We start from the raw sequence: 16178 nt of genomic DNA, 5'->3' as shown, positions 1-16178 counted from the left end.
GTTGTTTTATCTCACGAACATTTCCTGGGCCTTATCTAGTACCGAGTTTTGTGTAGCAGTAGGAGAGGAGGGTGAGGGAGGAAACGTGAGCATAACCAGGTGAAGTCCCCGCCCTCTGGGTTCCTGTTGGAATTGAATGAAGGAGCAGAACACCAGCATTCCCACTCCACACAGAGGTGGAATCGTGGGTGTTCTGGGAGGAACAGTGACCCAGCCATTGGTACTGGATGCCTGCAGAAGAGGAAATCCAATCCTTCCCAGCTGTGGGCCCATGGGGGGTATCTGTAATGGTTAGAGTTCTTGGGCACGTGCTCTGAAACACGGCCACCTGTAGCCCATTTAGACCCTCAGCAAAGAAGCCTAATTCCTATGCTACTTCTCCTTCACTCGGGAAAATAAACAGGAAGTGGAATTTCTGATTTCAAAGACTTTTTTTTTTTTTTAGATTTTTTTATTGGGGAAAGGGAACAGGACTTTATTGGGGAACAGTGTGTACTTCCAGGACTGTTTTCCAAGTCAAGTTGTTGTCCTTTCAATCTTAGTTGTGGAGGGTGCCATTAGCTTCAAATTGTCCTTTCAGTCTTAGTTGTAGAGGGCGCAGCTCAGCTCCAGGGCCAGTTGCTGTTACTAATTGCAGGGGGCACTGCCCACTATCCCTTGCGGGACTCGAGGAATTGAACTGGCAACCTTATGGTTGAGAGCCCACTGGCCCATGTGGGAATCGAACCGGCAGCCTTCGGAGTTAGAAGCATGGAGCTCTAACCACCTGAGCCACCGAGCCGGCCCTCAAAGACTTTTTAATTAATGGCAAGACGGTTAATCTGCTTTTTGAGTCACACTATTGCTTTCCATTTAGGAAAATGAGACCTATCTAGGCACACTGACAAAACTTGGAGTTCAGAGCACCCTGTATGGGGCTTCCCCACACAGGTGAGCGTGCAGAGAGGATAATATCAGTCACCTGCCTGAAAGTCAAGTCCCAAGTCCCGCTGACAACCTTTCAAAAGAACTACTAAAATGCTTTGAGGAGCATATCCTAGAAACATGAACAGCAATTCACATGTGAACCATGACAGACTGTATCATGCTGCAGTAACAATCTCAAATCTCAGTGGCCTGAAATCACAAAGGGCTTATACCCATCATGGTCATTCAGAAACCCAGGATGACAGAGCAGCCACCATCTTGAATTTCTGCCATTTTGAGCAAGCAAAAGCACCCTGGGTCTGGCATGAGCATTTAAATGCTCTGGCCCAGAAGTGACACATATCACTTCTAGTCACAAATCATGGTCTAGAACCAGTGACATGGCTGTACCCACCACAAGAGAACCAGAAGTGTGACACTACCATGTGCCCAGAAGATAGAAAGCCAGAAATATTTGGTAAACAGCACTAAGTACTAACGACAGTAACCAAAGTAACGTTTACTGAATGCCTACTATGTACTGAGCACACTTCTAAGTGCCTTTTATTTAGAAACTCATCTCTTCCTCACAACAGATCTATGAAATAGTAGTACAATGCTCTCCTTTTTACGGGTAACCAAGGCCAGACAAGTTGAGCACACTGCGATCACAGAGCTGGTTAACAGAAGAGCGGGGATTCACCCCCAGGCTGTCTGGGACCGCAGGGCATCCTCATGATCCCCGTGGCATTACCCAACGGTATAAAGCCAGCGATTGCTCCACACTCATCAGCAGGAAATTCTCATCTGCTCGTAACCTCTTGCTTTAGGAGGCCTGACATGGAAGCTGCCTACAGCTCTGTAAATCACACAGGGGGAGGGGGAGGGATGCTAAGAACAGAGGAAATTACAATAATTTCATTAGTAATATTAAGAGCCCCAAACATTTAAACACGTATTATGTGGCAGGCACTGTGTTAAGTGTGGAACCAGAATCATGTCACTTACTCCTTTGAAGGTCACGAAGTCAAATCCTGCTGTGACACTGAGACACCTCCTCAGGCAGAGCGTCTCAAGTGTCCCCGCTGAAATTCCCACCTGGAGTAGAGATTCACTCACATCCTCCATGAGCCCAGGAAGGTTCAAATGTCTTTAAAATGCTGGCTCTCCTAATTAAACTTTTGACAGGCTAAGTTCCCTCAGCCTCAGTTTGCTCATGTGTAAAATGGGTATATTGATATTACTTACTCCAAAAGGTTGCTCCCCAAAGGTTAAGATTTTCCTAAGAGACTTCTTGTGATGGTTTGAGCTGATACAGAAATGAATTCACTCTCCTTCTCTAAACATATGAGTGCTAGCTAAAATTTTACCCCCAAAAATGTTTTTGATACATTGCTGGAGTCAAAAGAAGGGTGCCAGAGCGAGGGCAAACTTTAAGTCACAGGGATAAACAAAAGCCGAGCGAACAATCAGAGCTTTCAGAATAAAGGTCTTAGGAGCCTGGGTTAAGGCACCAGGAGACAAAGGCTTAGGTCCCACAAAAGGTGGGAAATGGGCCTGAACTTCCTAGAGAACATCAAGAATAAGGAAGGATAACCTGCCAGCCTGTAGAAGCAGCGTGGAAGCTGGCTGTCCACGCGAGACCAAGTGTGGAAAAAGAATAAGCCTTGAGCCAATCCCACTCCTATAGTCACCCAAGAGAAATAAAAGCACATGTCCACAAAAGGTCATTCTTAGAAGCCGCATTCAAATAGCTAAAAACTGGAAATAACCCAAACGTCTCTCAACAGCAGACTGGATGACCAGTGCTGTGCAGTCATGCAATGGAAAGCCACAGCGCAACGACAACGTACAAAACACTGATACTGGGACTGGGAAGTGGGTACTGCTTTAACAAACACCTGAAAATGTGGAGCAGGTGATGGGTAGAGACTGGAAGAATTTTGAGATGCATAAGAGAAAAGCCTAGACTGCCTGGATAGACTGTCAGCAGACGGGGGTGTTAACAACTCTGCTACTAGCGAGGACGCAAGGCAATGAGGACCGTGCTGCGGAAAACCTACATCATCTCAGAGGAAGAAACCAAAACTTTCCAAACAGGCCGCTGGGAGGAGTACACACGTGAAAGGCCCTCCTGGCGGGGCTCAGAAGGAAAAGAGACACATGCTGTTGTTACCGGAGGGTGGGCTGTTCTCAGCACCGCGTCCAGGTTCTTGGCGTCCTGAGCAAAGAATTGAATGAGACACAGAAATAAAGTTGTGAAAGAATAGTTTATTAGAAGAGATAGTATACTCTAAAGAAATAGGAGCAGACCTAAGCAACAGAGAATGGCTCAAGAGTCATTATTAGAAGAGAAAGTACACTCCAAAGGGTTGGGAGCAGGCCCCTGAGCAAAAGAAAGGCTCAAGAGGCTCAAAGGGCCCAGACTGGCAAGGACTTGGAGTTTCTATCCTATTTTCTCTAGAATGGGCTGTTCCTTCCCGGGCATGGGACCACATGATTGACACCTGTGATTGACAAGAGGCTATTACCTCATCATTTTAGACTGTGCATGTTCCTTCCCAGAATTCAGTATTAATAAACTTCTGGGCATATGTATATTATAATGTGGTATAATGAGGCCCAGGGGAAATGAAGGTGGTGGTGGCCTTTACTGTGCAGGGGCAAGTGACTGGTCTAACCTAGCTGGGTATTTTGTACCCATTTGTTCCTCATAGGGGTAGATGATTACAATGGAAAGGGCAAGATTTGGGTGGAGAGGGGAGGTCTTTTGGGCGATTGCATCCTCCGTATCCCCAAGGCCCCTGAATGAGGAAAAGCAGATTTTAACGAATAGATCAGTTAGCTCTACAGAGCCTGTGGCCTCTCAACTAGTCATTCAGGTGTTGCTAATTGCCCAGGAGCTGGGCCCACAACGGGCAGGAGAGAACACTGGGCTTCAATGATTGCAATCAAGTACGAATCACACGTTTTCGGGTAATTATCTAAAGCAGAGGTAGGAGATTTCTATGATTCAGGTTAAAAACAATATTACTTATGATTAAGAAACTAATGGAGTTAAAACACTGAAGCAAGAAAACTTAGTTTCTGTAGTAAGAAGCCCTTTCATTTGGCCTGTATCAGTGTTGGAGACTAGAGGGAAAAGGGCAGAAACCTTAGCTAAATTAGGTCCTACTGTTATACGGAAAAGAAACTATCCAAACTCAGAAGACACTAAAACTAGGAGACTTTTGTCAGGAAAGAGTATTTTGGAGAGAAAGCCAGGGATATAGCTGGACAACCATTTTCAAGTGCCTGGAAAAGAATAAAAGGTCACGAGATTCAGTCACACAGAGGGCTCTTTGATTAGATATGTGCCATCTCAGCAGAAGCAAAAAAGAGAAACGGGATTATTCAGAAAAGACTTGTGGATGAGCCTTTTTTCTAATGATATACCTGGAAGACCCACAAGGTTTTTGAGCACATTCCATGAACAGAAACACTGTCCTCTCAGGGTGAAAGGGACAGAGAAAGATTAAATGAAAGAAGGCTCTCTGACCCTCAAAATTCTACAGACAGGAAACAGGCTGATAATGCTAAACATGTGCTTCCCTTCCTGAAAAAGGAAGGAAGACTCTTAGGGTGGAGCCATGAGCCCAGAAGGCAGAACCTTAAACCACAGAGGATCACTCCTCGGCCTTGAAACCCACTGAGTCGGTGCCATTGAATCTCAAAATTGCTTGGGACTGAAATTCCTTTTTCCTTCCATTTTCCCCCTTTTTGAAGGGGAAGGTCTATAACTGTTATTCTAAGCCTGTCACACCACTGCCTTTGGGGATTAGATCACTTGTTTTCTAAGTGTGCAGATGAAAAGGAATTTTGCCTCAGGATGAATTGTCCAGGATCCCACCCATACCTGATTTACATTATTTAGCTGACGAGATTTGCGACTTTGAGACTTCAAGGGATGTTGGGACAGAATAAATGTTATTTTGCATATTGGATGGACGTGAATCTTTGGGGGCCAGAGTGTGGACTGTGGTACACAGAATAATGGCCCCGCAAAGAGGTTCTAATCTCCAGAACCTGGGAATACGTGACCTTACACGGAAAAAGGGACTGCCGATATGTACAGTTAAGGATCCTGGGATGGGAAGAGAGTCCTGAACGGTCCAAGTAGATCCAACATAATTACAAGGGTGGGTAGCAGAGGAAGGCAAGATTGTTCAAGTTACGGAGAAGACCATGTGACGATGGACCAGCGCAGCGATCAGCCAAGGAGTGCCAGAAGCCTCCCGATGCTGGAAGAGGCGAGGAACGGATGTGTACCAGACCTCCAGAGGGAACCGGTCCTCCCAACACCTAGAGACTCGTTGCAGACTCGTGACCTCCACAGATACAAGACGACACATTTTTTTGTACTCAGCCCCTAAACTTGTGGTATTCAATGCCACTGAACCGCATACTTAAAAAATGGTTAAGGTGCTAAGTGTTATGTTCTGTGTATTTTACTACAATTTAAAAACAAACAAAAACTTCCTCACAAAGAAAACTCCTGGTCCAGATGGCTTCGCTAGTGAATTCTACGGAATTTCTAAAGAAAAAAACAGCAATCTCATACAAGCAGAGCTTCCTCCAGGAATGTAATGTTGGTTTAATTATTGGAAAAATCAGTGTAACTCATCATATTAATAGAAAACCATATGATCATCTGATATGCAGAAAATATAAAATGCAAAAAAAAGTAATGTACAAAATTCAAAGCAAAACGCAGAAAAATTTGACAAAATTCAACACCCATGCATGATTATAACTCTTTGCAAACTAGAACTATAAGGAAATTTTTTCAACCTGATAAAGATTGTCTGTTAAATGCTAAAGGTTATTTCATACACAATTGTGAAAGACTAAATATTTTCCCCTAAGATTAGCGATAAGGCAAGATATTCACGCTCACATCTACTCAACACTGACTGGAGGTCCTGGACCGTGGAGTAGGCAAGGAAAAAAAAGGCACATAGGTTAGAAAGGAAGATGTATATGGAAGCATATAGAAAATTTAAGAAATCTAGAAACAAAAACAAAAACCCAACTAGAACAGAATAAGTGAATTTACCAAGATTGGAGGATACATGACCAATATACAAAAATCAGTTGTATTTCCATATAGTAGCAACAAACAGAGAACGAAATTAAGAAACAAAACCGGGACCGGCCTGGTGGCTCAGGTGGTTAGAGCTCTGTGCTCCTAACGCCAAGGTTGCCGGTTGGATTCCCACATGGGCCAGTGGGCTCTCAACCACAAGGTTGCCAGTTCAACTCCTGCAAGGGATGGTGGGCTGCGCCCCCTGCAACTAAAATTGAACACGGCACCTTGAGCTGAGCTGCCGCTGAGCTCTCAGATGGCTCAGTTGGTTGGAGCACGTCCTCTCAACCACAAGGTTGCCTGTTTGACTCCCACAAGGGCATGGTGGGCTGTGCCCCCTGCAACTAGAAAACGGCAACTGGACCTGGAGCTGAGCTGCGCCCTCCACAACTAAGACTGAAAGGACAACAACTTGACTTGGAAAAACTTTCTGGAAGTACACACTGTTCCCCAATAAAGTCCTGTTCCCCTTCCCCAATAAAATCTTTAAAAAAAAAAAAAAAGAAACAAAACCATGTCCCCAATTTGCCCAAACCCATAGAATGAACCACATTAACTGACCCTAGAGTCCACGATGGACTCTTAGTGATGATGAGTGTCAGTGCCCCACCTGGCGAGTGACGCTGATAAATGGAGGAGGGCAGTGTCGGGGCAGGGGGCAGATGGGACACCTCTGTACCTTCCTCTCAATTTTGTTGGCAACATTAAACTGCTCTTTAAAACAAAGTCTTAAAAAAAAGAGACCTGGGCGGCCAGTTAGCTCAGTTGGTTGGAGCGCAGTGCTGATAACACCAAGGTTGCTGGTTCGATCCCCACATGGGCCACTGTGAGCTGCGCCCTCCTTAAAAAAAAAAGAGAGACCTATTTCCCCAACAGATAATAATCTTTATAATATAGCCATAAAAATCCATAACAAAATATATGCAAATCCGTGTAAAATAGATAAAATATTGTGACCAAGAGGAATCACGTTTGGTTGAACACTTCAAAATCAATCAAGGTAATTCAGCACACGTATTCATTTCCTGGGGCCGCCATAACTAACGACCACAAATAAACTAAAACAACAGTGGGCCACATGCCCCTGAAACTTGTTGGGAGAAGACTTCCTTGCCTCTTCGACCTCCTGGGGCTTGTCAGCCATCCTTGGTGTTCCCCAGCATACAGACACAGCACTCCACTCCCTGCCTCTGTTGTCACATGGCTATCTTCTCCCTGTGCGCCCATCTTCACCAGGCATTTCCTTTTTCTTATGAAGACACCAGTGATACTGATTTCGGGCCCACCTAATGACCACATCTTAACTTGATGACATCTGCAAAGACCCGATTTCCAAAGAAGGTCACAGTCACAGGTACCAAGGGCGAGCACTTCAGCATGTCTGTTGGGGGGACACAGTTCAACCCATAACACCATGTGGATAGAACAAAGGACAGAGATCCATATGACCATTTCAATAGACGCATAAAAAGCATTTGGAGAACGTCAGCATCCATTCAAGAGCTGGGCGTCAGGCCAGGGTGACAACCCACTGAAAGCTGGGGAAGAAGCCAGCACGCGCTGTCGCTGCTCATGGACCTCATTGCACTGGAGGTCCAGCCAGTGCACGGTGAGGCAAGAAACAGGGCAAGAAACAGGCACACAGACAGAGGACACTGGCCATGAAAAACCCAGTAACGTACGTAGGAAATTCTACAGAACCAGAAAGCCTATTAGCGAGGTGGCAAGATACAACACCAAATCTAAACGTCTGTCCTATTTCTCCATACTCGCAATGTACAATTGGAAAAACTTTTTAAAAATACTGACCATATAAAAAAGGAAATATTTAGGGGCAACTTTTAAAAGATATGGGCAAAACCTCTACACTGAAAAGTACAAGGCATTGCTGAGAGTAATTAAAGACCTAAACATTCATATTAACATATTATTAGGATGTCAATTCATCCTAAATTCATCTGCAGCCTTATGCCATTCTAATCATAATGCTAGCATACTTTTTCCCTAGAAATGTATATACTAATTATAAAACTCATATGGAACAGCAAAGTAGCATAATCAACACAATCTCGCAAAGGAACAAAGTTGGAGGACTCCTGCTACCTTATTTCAAGATTTCTAAAAAGCTACAGTAATGAAGATAACATGGTATTCACACAGAAACTCACCAGAGTAATGGAACAGAACAAAAAGTCCAGAAATTAACCCACTCATACATGGTCAATTGATTTTCAATAAAGCTGCCAAGGTAATTCAATGGGGGAAAGTATAGTATCTTCAACTAATTTTACTAAACGTCCATTTGAAAAAAATAAATGAACCTCATTTCTTACCTCATACTATAGACAAAAACTAACTCACAACAGATCATGGATCTAAGATGTAAAACTTAAATCCAGCTTCTAGTTAAAAAAAAAAAAAAAAAAAAAAAAAGGAGTAAAATCTTTGCAGCCTTGGGCTAGGGACAGATTTTTTTAGAGAGGCACGAAAAGCAGCAGCCAAAAAGAAAAACCTGACACACGGGATTCATCAACACTTCAAAACCTGTGGGGTTCCAAAGACCCCAGTAAGAAAATGACAGTGCCAGCCACAGACGATGAGAAAATCTGTATCATTATACACCTAACACAAGACTCACATCCAGAAGACAACCTAATAAAAAAAATTGGCAAAAGGCTTAAACAGAAACTTCACAAAAGAAGATATACAAATCACCAATAAACATGAAAAATGTGTTTAACACCACAATTAGGGAAATGCAAATTAAAGTCTCAGTGAGACTACCACATACTAACCAGAATCAGTAAAATTAAGACTGACAAAACCAAACATTGACAAGGAGGTGAACCAACCGGAATTCTCCTGTGTTGGTGATAGGAATGGTAAACGAATTTGGGAAAATGTGGGCGGTGTCAATTAAAGGTTAACATACACTTAGTCTACGAGCCAGCAATTCTCCTCTTACCCACCTGATACCCAAGAGAAAACATACTTGCACAATATGTACACAGCAACTTCATTTACAGTAACCAGAGATGGGAAATAACGCAGGTGTTCGTGAGCAGCAACACAGAGAAGCAAATTGTCATATACTCATATGAGGGAACACGACTCAGCGACAGAAGGAACAAACTGCCAACACCTCCACAACTGGGTGAATCTCAAAAACACTGTGCTGAGGGAAAGAAGTCAGACAGAAAATGAACCTATTCTTCCATTTATATAAAGTTCTGGAAGAGGTAAAACTGTATGACGACCAGGAAAAGGAAAGTTAAAGTGCAGTGAAAGAAAGAAATCAGGATGATGGACAAGGGCACGGGAGACGTTTGTGGGGTCAGAGGGATGTTCCGTCTCTTGGTAATGGTGTCAATGACACTGGTAGGTGTCTGAGAAGTCCTCTGATCTCTGATACACACGTGTGCACTTCCCTTGTGTACATTATACCTGAATGAAAATTATTAATAAACTGCCACCAAAAATCTCCTGTGTATCGAAACGTGAAATCATTTATAATGAAATAGATTACTATTTGGAATCGACAATGAAAGCACTACTTATCAGAACTTAAAAGAAGTAGACACAACAGTGTTTAAAGAGAAATGTAGAATATTATATGTACATGTGAGAAACATGAAAGATTGAAAATTAATTAGCTAAGAGGTCACCTCTGGATGTTAGAATAAACACTTTAATTACTTAAAACAATAAGAATTTGCATTTGCTTCTCCTAGGTACTTTCTCCAACTGCCAGTCTGAGAAAACTTTTTGAAGCCTAAGGTTTTGGGGATCCCCAGGTTGGGCCACAGATCCATGTGAGGGCTGGCTTGTGGTTACAACTCCTCCCCCACCCACTGGGGCTGTTCTGTGTCATGGAGCTTGACTTACAGTTCCGTTGTGGTGGGGGGTAGATTTAATTCTGCTTCCCTCTTACACCGAGGAGATATATATACACATACACGTATTATATAGCCTTTGGGGGTCCCATTTCTAAGAGACAATATTATTTTCTATTATACTCCCGATGTTGTAGAGACCCTGGTCTTTCACTTCTTCCATGTTTGATGAGGCCATTAGCTGAAGCTGTTTTACCCAGATTGGCAAATGCCTTTAATGCCCTTCTCACTTCCCCCAGATTTTAATTCTCTCCATATATAGTAGTTATTATCATTCTTTATTTATAGTAATTGTTTTCTTGTCAGCTCTCCAATGATTTTAATAAGATGGCTTTTACATTTCATCCAGCATTTCAGTTGTTTTCGGCAGAAGAGTTAACCCATTTAGTCATATTCTCAAACCAAGGAGGTACACAGAACACAATAAAGAAAAATATTGACAATTCTAAGTGCCGGCATGACACGCTTTTATCATGAAAGACACCATAAACAAGTGAAAAGATAAGCCACAGGCTGGAAGAATGTACTTTAACACATACAATAGGTTTCAAGGTTGTAACCCAGAATTTATAAAGAACTCATCCACTTCAATATGAAAAAGATGAACCACCCAAGGAGGCAAAGGACATGTAATTCACTGAAAAGGAAACCTGAGAGGCCAATGAACATATGAAAAGATGTTCAGCCTTACTGTTAGGTATACTGGACGTTTGTAATTATTTTTTGGACATTCAGCATCTGAGCCTTTCTTTCTGTTTGAAGAATTCCTCTTTTGAGAAAGTCTCTTCCCACGCCGAAGGTGACATGTCAGCTGCAGCCAGCCAGGCTCACAGTGGACGGGAGCTGGGGTCATGCAGCAGGGGGCGGCCATGACAGTGGCAACTCATGGCCACGGCAGGACCTGCGCCCCACGTCTCAGGGCAGCAGAGGCTGTGCGTTCCCACCAGCACCCAGGGCTGCTGTCCACAGTGCCACGTGTGACTGTGACACTGGGACACAGTGATGGGACAGCGCTGTCTTCACCGGCCAGCTCTAGGCATGAGCTGCACACTTCATCTGCCGAGCTTCGAACCCGGTTTCCCAGCCCTCCTGGAGGTCCCAGTTGCTTTTCATAATTACTTTTTCTGCTTAAATCAGAAATCTACTTACATCAGGGAAATGCAAATTCAAACGACAAGATGCTCCCGAGACGGGGAGAAACAAACATTCCTAGGCTGCTAGAGTGAAAATTGGTTTCGACACTTTGGAGGACAATTTGTTAATGTAATAAACTGAAATGTAGACATATCTTCTGACCTTGAAATTCCACTTCTGGTCATGTTTTCTAAACTATAGCTTGTAGAGACAAATACAAGACTCATCATTGTGGTACTATTTATAATACCAAAAAGACCCCCAAACAACCCACTTTGATGTCAGTGTGGAATGAATAATAACTTGCAGGGTATTCATACAACATTTGCGCTAGAACAGAACGTGCCAAGATGGACAGAGCTTGAAAACCTCATTTACGAGGAGAAAGGGCGTTGCAGAGGCTACTGTACCAATTGTGAACATTAATAGGCAAACACAGTGAGTCTGCGTAAAACCCAGGCGATTCAAAGATCGGCGGCTCGTGTCAACGTGGGACCTGGTGGTGACATTCCTTACAGCTCCGCAGCGTAAGGGCAAGCTGGCATTAGTTCTTACGACTGCGCGTGAGTCTACAATTAGATCAACAGGATGTCATTTAAAAATGCCACACAGGGTACACGATACTTATAGACACATGATGGCATCTTCCGAGAAGGGAGAGAAATGAAATTTAGGGGAGAGAAAACAGATTTCAAGTCCCTTTTTTTCCCTTAGAAAGAAAATCCGTGGCAAACATGGCCAAATGTAAACATCTAAGAATCCAGATGTAGGTAAATGAATGTTTGTATACCGGTCTACTCTTCTCTGTGTTAACACCGCAAAGACGGCTTGCGGTGACGTTCGCAGGCAGTGCCGGCAGGGCCCTCGGTAATGACTGAGACTGCCAGCCGGGAGGGAGAGGTGTGCCGGGGTTTGGTGTGGCTCCCCATAGCTGGATGTTTGTTCAGCTCATCCCCGATTCTGCCCTCCTGATGTGGGATACATCACCACAGACTCCACTTTCCAGTGCGCACCACCTCTGCACAAAGGACCACAGTGAAGGCATTTGTCTCTGAAAAAGGGAGGTGGCAGGATATAACAGAGCCGACTGGGGCAGAGTCCAGTGGAGCGCAGCGTCTGAGGCCAGCCCTGGCTGGAACGCCCCCTTCATAGTGGAGGCACTAGCCGTCCCCGCTTCTGGGGGCTGTCTGAGAACTAGGTGCGCGAAACCGTGTGACGTCTTAGAACAGTGCCTGGCAGCTGGGTTTGTTACTGCATGGTACAGCGAGGACCGAGGCGGAGATGCTCCCACCCTCTGGACCCCACGAGCTTGTTCCAATGTCACGTATGTCACACTGAGGAAACAGGATCAGAGAAGATAAAGAACTTGCTCAAGGTCCCCAGGAGTCGAACGAGGATTGTCTGATTCCTGACCGTGCCCCCCATCTGCAGAGAGGGGGTCAAACCAGCCTTTGCAGAAGGCAGAGGTAAGCTTGGTCAAGTGAGAAGCTTGCATGATATGGGCCATATGTGATGGACCCTGGGAGTCCATCTATCCCTCTTCACTCTTCTCCCTGCTCTGTGAGCTTACAAATATCCTACAGAAATGACAGAAACTCATCTGACAGCTGCCACCTATGTTAGGGATGTAAGGAGTGAAACAGCAACCCGGGTTCAGTGCCTGCAGAGGGCGGGCCGAGACCGCCACCTGGAGGCGAGGTGTTTCTTCTGCGGACTCCTTAGTTCTGTCCACGACTCCCAACACCCCCAGGGGACGACTCACCGAGGAAAACACCAAGGCCCTGTCAATTCAGCATCCTGCTCACGTTACCATCTGGCTGGCAGGAGAACTACCACCAGAAATGACGGCTTTCAGGAATTGTTTTCTTTTTAAAACATTTTATTTTGGTAAAATATGCACAAGATAAAATTTACCATTTTAACCATTTTTAAGTGTCCAGCTCAGCAGCATTGAGCACATTCACACTGTTGTGCAGCCATCAGCACCGTCATCTCCAGAACTTTCCATCTGCCCAAACTGACACTCTGTCCCCGCGAAACACTCACTCCCCAGCCCCAATAACCACCCTTCTACTTTCTGTCTCTGTGAAGTGACTCCTCTAGGGACCTCATCTGACTGGAATCAGATAGTATTTGTCCTTTTCCATCTGGCTTACTCACTTAGCATAATGTCCTCAAGGCTCATCCATGGTCTGCTTGAGTCTTTTCTTTCTTTCCAGAACAACGAGACAATGCTCCAGCAATATTCCCGTGATCAACAGGATTTTTTAAAAATAGCATTATGAACAAAAGGATTTAAACATACTTTATGAATGTCATATTGAGTTTTTAGTCTTTTTGAGGCTCAAATTGTTGCAATGGGGGGGACCTCTTAAAGTCATTCCCCCCAAAAATTTACTATAAAAACGTTCAAACACACAGAAAAGTTGAAAGAATTTTACAGTGAACAGTCACAACGCTATCACTTAGATTCTACAGTAAACATTTTTCTTTGGCCAACACCACCAATACTACTTACCTTCATCAAACCCTGTTTTCAGTTTAATGTGTATCCTTCTAGGCCTGTTTCTATGTATTTTACATAGTTACCTATTGTATGAGTGTGCTTGCGCTGTCTTAACAAAACACCACAGAGAGAGCGGCTTAAACAACAGAAATCTATGTCTCACAGCTCTGGAGGCTGGAAGTCCAAGACCAAGGTTTCAACAGGGTTGGTTTTCCCTGAGGCCTCTCCTAAGACACAGCTGGGGCTGCAGCCATCTGAAGGCTTGACCGGCTGGAGGATCCACTCCCATTTCACGTGTCTGGCAACTTGGTGCTGATGTAGGGTGGGGAGCTCAGTTCTTCCAACGGGGGCCCCTCCAGATGGCTTGAGTGTCCTCAGGACATGGTGGCTGGCTTCTTTCAGGGCCAGTGACCCGAGAGAGAGAGAGAGAGAGAGAGAGAGAGAGAGAGAGAGAGAGAGAGAGAGAGAGAGAGAGAGAGAGAGAGAGAGAGAGAGAGACAGGCAGAGCAAGCCCAAGCCAGATAGAAGCTTATCATTTTCAGGACCTAGACATGGAAATCACCTAACATCCCTTCTTCTTCCACATCCTGTTCATTAGAAGTAAGTGACTAAGTCCACCCCACTTCAGGGGAACAGGGTTTGGCTTCCGCTTTTGAAAGGAGTGCCTAAGAATTTGTGAACTTATGACAAATGCACTATCACACACACTTTGTCATGTTTGCACTCATGAACATTGCTCTGATCACACTGTCATTCTAAGACGGCAAGAATCATACATTCTTTTCTGACCACGGCACAGGCAGATCTGAGGAATGGCAGGTTCCATTCCAGACCACAGCCATAAAGCGGATACTGCAATAAAGCGAGTCACGAGGATTTTTTTGGTTTCCTAGTGCATATAAAAGTTATGTTTACACCACACTGTCATCTATTAAGTAAGTGTTCAATAGCATTATGTCTAAAAGAATAATGTACATGCCTTAATTTAAAAATATTCTATTGCTAGAAAATGGTAACCATCATCTGAGCCCGATGGAAAAATGGCACCAATAGATGTGCTCCCCACAGGGCTGCCACAAGCCTTCAATTTGTGAAGAAAACAGTATCTGGGAAGCGCAGCAGGGTGCCTCCCATCTGGGTACTCCTACCACCTGGACATCAGCTGCAGCCCTTCGCAGACTTTTAGGGTGGTGGCACCGCTGAGGGTGTTGGTGCTCGCTCTAGGGCTCTAGGGGATATTGGAAAACACACATTTTTTTCCCTTTCACGAGTACATTCACAACTCTCCCTGCATTAAAGCATATGCCAAGTCCCTTCACCGGGGAATAGTCGTGAGCGGCCACTCTATGTAGCACGTGCATGCCACAGAGGTCTTCCCTAAAAAGCATGCACCTGCCAAACCTACATCAGCTGTTCCCAGGGAGTGTCTATTCTCGATCACATCTGTCACTGTTCGCACTTTCTAGAAGAAAAGGGCTAGCAGAGCCCAATGATCTATGAAAACTGCAGATGAAACTAGAAATTCGGAAACCTTTGACCTCTAAGAGGACGCGGTTGGCCTTTATGAAACGAGTCCACAGGCCACGCACATAAAAGGGGTTGCTCCCCATTTTACAGATAGGGAAACTGAGGCCTAGAAGTCACGTGACCTGCCCAAAGTCACAGCTGCACGTAAGATGGGGAAGATTCAAACTTAGCACGCGGCAACACAAGAACACGTTGTTTTCTTTTCAATTGAAGTACAACATACCCTAAACTTACCATTTTAGCCATTTTCACTGCGCAGTTCTGTGGCATTAAGTACACTCACAATGCTGTGTATCCATCCCTGTCCATCTCAGGAACTTTCCATCTTCCCCAACTGAAGCTGTTCCCATTAAACCCGCTCCCCTCCCCCCGGCCACTCAGTTCTTTCCTAGGATGATTAAAACACTTGCAAGGAGCGGTTGCCCTCACGCCTGGCGATAAGCAGAGTACAGGACACACACACAGAGGACCCTTTCGGAAGCGAGCAAACGCGAGCCAGACTGGTCCCGCGCCTCCTGTCACTCACCGGGCGGCTCCCAGCTCCGGCCCCGCCCCGGCCCCGGGCACGTGGTCCGCGCTCGCGCCCGCGTCCAGGGCCCAGGCTCCTGCGGGCAGAACCATGGTGACCACCAGGATGGGGGAAGGCGGCATTACGGCCTCCTCGATGGGCGTGGGCATAACCGACTAAAGCAGCTCGCTTTTACTTTTGTATTGCGCTAGGCAGCGTCTTTCCAGTAGTGCTGGCCACGTCTGGCCTACCAGGAATTCCTTTTGTGTTTTGGAATCGTCCATTCTTGTGCCCAGTCAGTAGACGAGTCCAAAAAGCCACATGTCAAGGGGGGACTCAGTAGCGTAAGCGAAACTGCCCGGTGAAAGGCTGAGACATCACAACCAAACTAGTTTGCTGAACTTACAATTTTTTTCCAGTATTAACTTTTGAGCTATGCTTCCATACAAGTCTGAATACTAAGCTGACCTCCGATCGGCGTCATAAATAGTTCAGTCCTTCGCCGTAGTGCCCGACGGGAGAAGGACGAGGTGGCTGCCATATTGGGCGAAACCATCCTCTACCAAAAGTAGGGTAGTT

At 45.0% G+C, this 16178-nt stretch overlaps 1 protein-coding gene across 2 annotated transcripts in view; it reads right to left on the bottom strand.

The window, feature by feature from the left end:
• Window positions 1–15874, bottom strand: part of SNX8 (sorting nexin 8) — a 52240-nt gene extending 36366 nt beyond the window's left edge. Inside the window, exon 1 of one of the 2 annotated variants that reach the window (XM_081036041.1) lies at window positions 15618–15874. The gene's annotated coding sequence lies outside the window, so the exon portion shown is untranslated. Of the gene's footprint in view, window positions 1–15325; window positions 15598–15617 lie in introns of those variants that run through there. The other variant, XM_081036040.1, reaches the window with a different exon arrangement.
• Between the last annotated feature and the right edge of the window lie 304 nt (window positions 15875–16178).

This window comes from Rhinolophus hipposideros, assembly GCF_964194185.1.
Source record: "Rhinolophus hipposideros genome assembly, chromosome: 23".
NCBI lineage: Eukaryota > Metazoa > Chordata > Mammalia > Chiroptera > Rhinolophidae > Rhinolophus > Rhinolophus hipposideros.
Note: the sequence above shows the minus strand (reverse complement) of the source record. Positions and strands in the feature narration are given on the sequence as shown.